This window comes from Chrysochloris asiatica, unplaced genomic scaffold (genome assembly GCF_000296735.1).
Source record: "Chrysochloris asiatica unplaced genomic scaffold, ChrAsi1.0 scaffold00126, whole genome shotgun sequence".
In the NCBI taxonomy this organism is placed as follows: Eukaryota; Metazoa; Chordata; class Mammalia; order Afrosoricida; family Chrysochloridae; genus Chrysochloris; species Chrysochloris asiatica.
Window position 1 is genome coordinate 6329790 of NW_006408644.1, and position 7589 is coordinate 6337378.

The following is a 7589-nucleotide window of genomic DNA, read 5'->3' on the forward strand; positions in this document are numbered from 1 at the left end:
TGAATAGGGTCTCTATTAGCTAGAACTGACTCAAAGTCTCCTAACAATATTCAATAAGGAACGTCATCCATTTTCTCACCAAATTCTAACCCTGTATAAACTAGTTGCTATTGTATGAAATCTGATTCATGGTGACACCATATGTGCCAGAGTAGAACTGTTCTCCAAAGGCCTTTAAATGGCTGGTTTTAGGGGTAAGCCGGACACTAGATCTTTCTTCTAAGGCACCTCTGGGTAGACTTGAATCTCCAACCTTTTGGTCAGCAGCCAAGAGTATTAGCCATTTCACCAACCAAATGTCATTGCTGTCCAGTCAATTCCAACTCATAGTAACTCTATTGTTGTTGTTGTTGTTGTTAAGTGCCTTCAACTTGGTTCCAACTCATAGCAACCCTGTATAGTGCTTCCAGGAGCAGCTGGTTTGTGACTTCGAAACACTGACCTTGCAGGACTCCATAGTAAGCCTGTAGTTGTTGTTAAGTGCCATCGAGTCAGTTCTGACCCATAGCAAACCTGTACAGTTTCCGAGGAGCAGCTGGTGGATTTGAACTGTTGTCCTTATGATTATTGTTTATCCTACAGTGCCACACATGACTGTATATGACAGAGTAAATAGGACAGAGTAAAACTGTCCTAGAGGATTTCCTGGTGTGATACTGTAGGATAAGTACTGGACTGCTAACCACAAGTTCAATACTTCAAATCCACCAGCCACTCCTCAGAAACCCGATACAGGGTCACTTTGAGTTGGAACTTGATGACACTTGATGAAACTGGTGGGTTCAAACCACCAACCTTTCAATGATTAGTTGAGCACTTAACCACTGCACCACCCAGAAACTCCAAACTAGCTTCTGTAGAATTGATTCCAACTTATAGTGACCCCATGTGTGTCAGAGAAGAACTATGATCCAGAGGGTTTTCAGTGACTGATTTTTGGGAAGTAAATCACTTTTCTATTCTTCGGAGACACCTCTGAATAGACTAAAACCTCCACCCTTACAGTTAGTAGCCAAACACATTAACCCTTTGCACTACCTAGGGACTCCAGTCCTATACTGTTGTTGTTGCTAAGTGCTGTAGAGTTGGTTCTGACTCATAGCAGATTTGCCTAATATATTTACATGTATAGGGTTTCTAAGGAGTGGCTGCTGCATTTGAACTGCTGACCTTTAGGTTAGTAGTCCAGTGCTTTCCTACAACAACACACTTTGTTGTTGCTGTTACGTGTCATCGAGTCAGTTCCAACTCATAGTGACCCTGTATAGGATTTCTGAGGAGCAGCTTGTTACTTTAAACCGCCAACCTTGCGGTACAAACTAACCTTGCAGTCCAGTACATTAACTCACAGCCACACACCAGCACACAGTAACACATCTGGACTCCTATATTATGCTGCCTCAAATGAACAAAATAAAGAGACTTGGATTTCTGGTATCCAAGGAGGAAGAGCAGAGATCCCAGAAGCAGACACCTCCAAGACGTTATTAATTTAAAAACAAAAAAAACAACAACAGAGCAGGACATTTGTGCTTCTTAAAGTTTTTCTGCTGAGACAATACTTGTCTTCAACTTACCTACCACCTATATAAGTAAACCATTCTCTGATAAGAAGAAAAGGAAACTCACTCAGAAATGTAATCTGTTTAAGTCTGCCCACTGATGTCACTAATCACACCCAGCCCTATATTAATTTGAACAATATGCAATTTTGATTAATTATAGGAACTTACTAGATGCACTCCTCTGGCCACATGTAAGTAGATACTTGAATATATGGGAATTGTTACTCAGTGTCTCACCCCTTGCCTCACATATAATAACTTTATTTTCTTAAATTCTTAGCAAAGGCAATGAGTTTTGGGCATTAAACAACTACAATAACATAGTTGGGTTTTCACTCTGTGGCACTTGTGTCAATACAATGAAAATTAAGTCTAGCCTAGCTTTGATGTTTATAGCCATTTTATATGTGATATAGCAATTCAAATAGAAAATAATTAGAATATGGTATTTTGTGCAGATAATAGCAAAATGTGCAGTAATCACTGCCTTCCTCGGGATAAGAAATTGTTCTTTAAGATGTAGACAGTTTACTTTAATACTAGAAAAAGTCTACCCATGACCCCAACTAAAACAAAAAAGAAAATGATGAAAATGATATCTCAGGCTTTGCTAAAAACTTTGAAATGAGGAGCTTAGAGATTCTGTTGGGTTTGCAGTAGATGCCCAGTCACAATAGATGTGTTCAATAATGCTGGCAGTTCTTCACTGTGATTCAGAGTCTGGGTATATTAATTCAAAGATCCTAATGATCAGAAACAACAATCCAATGCTTAAAATAGTTCAAGGTAACAGTTACAAGAGGCATAAAGGGAAAGATAAAGTGAGTTCCAATTCCTGAGAGCTGCTTCTAAGCAGCAGCAATAATATAATCTACCAGAAGATGATGTATAAATCAGAAAATCTTCCTGGATTGTGTTCATATGCACCTATTTAGCTTACTGTGCATAACATTGACCATGCATAAGATAATCTATGACCCAAACAGGTGCAATTTTCTGTGAGATGTAGATGGAAGTTATCATGACAATGATAACCAAGAAGAACTGCTAAAATTGGCCATATGCAGCTGAAAAAGAAAATATAACTGGTGAGAAGTGCCCCCTTCTCTTTACCTATGGAATATCTACTCATCTGAGGGAGAAAAAACTTAGAGAAAACTCCACTTCTTTTATGAATGACAGTATGCATCTACATATCTACATTTCTTAGTCTTCATTGTAGATAGGTAAGACCATGTAACTAAGATTGAGCCAATGTTTTGAAGGCAGATTGTCTTGGATTATTTTGTTGTAATTAGGTGCCATTGAATAGGTATTGACTCATAGTTACCCTATGAACAACAGAATGAACTGCCCAGTCCTGCACCAACCTCACGATCATTACCACACACAAGCGCATTGCTCCTGCCAGTGTGTCAATCCATCTCATTGGGGGGCTTCCTCTCTTTCATTGACCCTCCACTTTACCAAGCATGACATCCTTCCCCAGGGACTGGTCCTTCCTGATAATATGTCTGAATTACTACAGACTAAGTCTGGCCATCCTGGCTTCAAAGGAGCATTCTGGCTGTATTTCTTTCAACACAAATTTGTTTTGTTATTTGGGTGTTCCACGGTACTTTCAATATTCTTCTTCATCATAACTCAAATGCTTCAGTTCTACACTCTTCTTTATTCATTGTTCAATTTTACAAGCATATGAGGTTATTGAAAATACTGTGGCTTATGTCAGGTGTACCTTAGTCCTCAGACTGATATCTTTGCTCTTCAGCATTTTAAAGAGGTCTTGTGCAGCAGATTTGCCTAAGGCTACACGTCCTTTGATTAATTCACTGCTGATTCCATGAATGTTGCCAGTTGATTTGAGCAAAATGAAGTCTTTGACAACTTAAATCTTTTCTCCATGTATCTTGATGCTATTTATTGTTCCAGTGGTAAGGATTTTTGTTTTCTTTACATTGAAACACAACTAATAACAAAGGCTGTGCATGTTGTTCTTCATCAGCAAGTATTTTAACTCCTCTTCGCTTTCAGCAAGCAAGGTTGCATCATCTGCATATCACAGGTTGTCTTCCTCCAATCCTGATGTCATATTTTCCTTCATATAATCTAGCTTGTTTTTTTTGCTCAGCATACAGATGGAATAAGTGTGGTGAAAGAATACAAGCGTGGTGCATACCTCTTCCAATTATAAACCATTCAGTGTTCTCTTGATCTGTCGGAACAACTGCCTTTTAGTCTATGTACAGATTCCTCACGAGCACAATTAAGTGTTTCAGAATGCTCATTATCTGCAATGTCATGTTCCACACAATCTAAAGTCTTTGTATAATCAGTAAAGTGTACATAAACATCTTTCTGGTATTCTCTGTTTTAGCCAAGATCCATCTGACATCAGAAATTATATCCCTCGTTCCATGTCCTCATCTGAATCTGGGTTGAACCTGTGACAGTTCTGTGTCAATACAATGTTGTGGCCTTTTTAAAATTATCTTTAGCAAAATTTTACTTGCATACAATATTAATGATATTGTCTGATGATTTCCGCATTCTGATGGGTCATCTCTCTTTGGAATAGGCAAAAATATGGATCTCTTCAAAACAATTAGTCAATAATTCAAAACAGTTAGTCAAGTTTCTGTCTCCCAAATTTCTTTTTACAAGAGCGAGTGCCTCCAGTGCCACATCACTTTGTTGAAAGGTTTCAATGTGTATTACATCTATTCCTGCAGCCTTGTTCTTTGCCAATGCCTTCAATGTACCTTAGACTTCTTTCTTAAGTATCATTGGCTCTTGATCACATGCTATCTCTTGAAATGTTTAAGCATCAACCATGTCTTGTGTACAGTGACTATGTGTATTCCTTCCATCTTCTTTTTAATATTTAAATGTGTTATCTGACTTTTATAAAAAGACAAAAATATATACATATACAGAGAACAATGTTAATTGGTGGTTACCAGGGGTGGGCAGGGTAGGCAGGGAGAATCACTCTCTGGATTATAGATACTGTTGTTTTTGGTGAAGGTGAAAGTAGCACATAATGTGGGTGTAATGAGCACAGCCTAACCAAAGTAAACCACGCCACTAAGAAATGTACAAGAGAAAAGGATATTTGTGCTAAAGACTGTGACATATAACATTTGACAACACCACCAACAATAGAGAAAAAATGAGTGTATGGTTGCATACATAGGTGTACGGGCATGTATATATATGATTAAGTATAAGTGTGCACTTATGTGTGCACAGAAGAATCTATATGTACATGTGTGCACACACACATATATTTGATCGAGGACACAGTTACAGATACTTCTAAAACACAACCAAAAATCTTATGAGATAGATTTTCTGGGTTTGAAGGCTTAGGACCTTTATCTCTCTCTCTCTCTCTTTTTCAACTTTTTATTGTGAGGTTTACATGGGAGAACATCAGCTTTACACTCATCCTATCGTATTTCATTTCATTGCAATGATTACAATCCCTTCCATGTATCATCATATAACCCTAGAGGGAACACCACCCCCTTCCCCCAGGCTGCCAGCACATGGCCCATCCCCTACCCTGAATCCAGTGTCCCCAGCCACTCCATCTGTTCACCTCATCTTCTCTATCTTCATCCCTGGCATCACTACCTCTCTGGGTAGGATCCCACTCTCCGCTCTTCTCATTGATGATCACAGGGACCTCCGTTCCTAGGCTGCAAAATCAATCACTCTCCTCCTTTTGTCAAAAAACATCTACCTCTATATTTCCTAACCTCACAGTCAGACCTGATGGTGATTATTCACCATTGTACCACAAGAGTCTTTTCCCCATTTCCTTTTGCCAGCCCAGTCCCAACAGATTGGAAATCCTTCAGTGGTGATTCTACCTTCCCCTGCCCCATCTGTAACTAGGATCCCTTTTGAAAGGTTGTAAGCCAGCCACTTCTTGTCTTTATAGGGTCCCCCATTTTAGGTAGCCAATGTCTATGTTTCCCATCCCTGTCAGCCCTGTGTATTGAGGGGTTGGGAGTGATCATTGCTGTAAAGATTTGTTACCTTTTTTGAGCTATTACGTCCATAAGTATAGGTAAAGTTCATCAAATTATAACAGGTTACTCTTTTTCCCTCCTCTCCTCTTTCTTCCTCTAGTCCAGTTCTGATCATCCAGCCAACGAAGCCAGGTCAAGTGGGTACTATCTGCAAGTATGGGTTTTCTTGTGCATCTCCCCTCACTTCATATCAGCTGAACGCTTCACTCTCCACTCTAGTCCTCTGTGGACATATCACTGCCTCTGGACACAGGAGTCCCTGGGTCTTGCCGTACTGCTGGCCATCCAGGTCTCCACCCAGGTTCACGGGGGTCTATTGGATGTGGATGGGCTCAGCTCGCAACTTCATTGCTGTTCTGTCCCCCTCTTACCTTATCGGTGACCAGTGTAGTCACCAGCCAGACCACATGCCTGCTCAAGTATTCTCCTTAAGTCTCAGTCTTGGAAGGGGGTTTTCTCTGAGGGGTCCCAATCACTTGCCTTGATGGCTCTCCGGCAAACAGCTTACTTGTTCTTGTTGTCATCAATCAGACTGCTGTTATTGTTTCGGATTTTCCTGCCAGTCTTTCTTTCATGAAGTATCTTCTGTTCTTCTAACCACTCCAGGCTGGTTTACTCATCCTTTCCAGTGGAAATTTCCTACCTCAGTCAGTTCTGGATGGGGTTATGGATTCCACCTATGGTCTTGTGCAGTGTAAAGGCTCCACAGGAAGCCTCTTTCACTGGGCAACTTTTAGCCCCCTTTAAGGTATTCCAATCAGTAATAGGCTGAAGACGGACTTACAAGCTTTCTGTAGTGATGATTCTGGATATTCCTTTCTCCCCACCTCAAGTGTCTGTTTTACAATGGTAGGCAAGGGAAACCAAGATTCAAAAGACAGCCAAGCATCTTAACACTATTCCCTTCTTTTACCCCTTCAAAGTGTGCCTCAATCCCTGTATCCCAGAGCCCTATTGCTCCGAGGTTGTGCATACATCATTTACCTCTGTCCCACTTAGCCCATGCGAGCCTGCCTAATTGTTCTCCCATCAGCCTTGTTCTTCCATTCCCCTTCCCCTTATTGTGTATTGACCCCCCGGTCCCCACACCCACACCCAAGCTATCTTGTGTCTATTCCTTACCCTGTGCTCTATCTTATCCTTCCCCCCACCCCTCCATCCATACATCCTGGGGATAAGTAAATATATACACAATTTCCCCCCTTTTAGTGGGGTTATTTTTCTTACTCTTTTACAATAATGGTCCTATGCAGTATTTCTCCTTTTGTGACTGACTAATTTCATTTAGCATAATGTCCTCAAGGTTCATCCATGTTATGCGGTGGCTTGCGGCTTCCTTGTTGTTCTTCAAGGTGGCATAGTATTCCATTGTGTGTATGTACCAAAGTTTGTTTATCCATTCTTCAATTGATGGGTACTTAGGTTGTCTCCATCTTTTTGCTATTGTAAATAAGGCTGCTTTGAACATTGGTGTGCATATATCTACTTGTGTTATGGCTCATATTACTTTGGGTAAATACGAAATAGAGGGATTGCTGGATCATAAGGTATTTCTATTTCCAACATCCGGAGGAAGAGCCATATTGGTTTCCAGAGAGGCTGGACCATTTTGCAATTCCACCAGCAATGCAGGAGTGTCCCATTCTCTCCACATACTCGCCAGCACTTATTATCCTCTACTTTTAAAATCTTTGCTGTTATTGCTGGTGTGATATGATATCTCATTGTTGTTTTGATTTGCATCTCTCTAATGGCTAGTAATTGTCAACATTTTTTCATATGTTTGTTGGCTGCCCAGATCTCTTCCTTGGTGAAGTATCTGTTCATGTCCTGTGCCCATTTTTCAATTGGATTATTTGTCTTTTTCTTATAGAGGTGTTGAAGTTTCCTATTGTTGTTGTTGTTGTTAAGTGCCATTGAGTCGGTTCCGACCCATAGCGACCCTGTACAGGGTTTCCGAGGGTGTAAATCTTTACGGGAGTAG

General features: G+C 40.4%; 1 protein-coding gene across 3 annotated transcripts in view; it reads right to left on the reverse strand.

Annotated features, from left to right (window-relative positions):
- Window positions 1-7589, reverse strand: part of PCDH19 (protocadherin 19) — a 300159-nt gene that overhangs the window by 10313 nt on the left and 282257 nt on the right. The window lies entirely within an intron of this gene.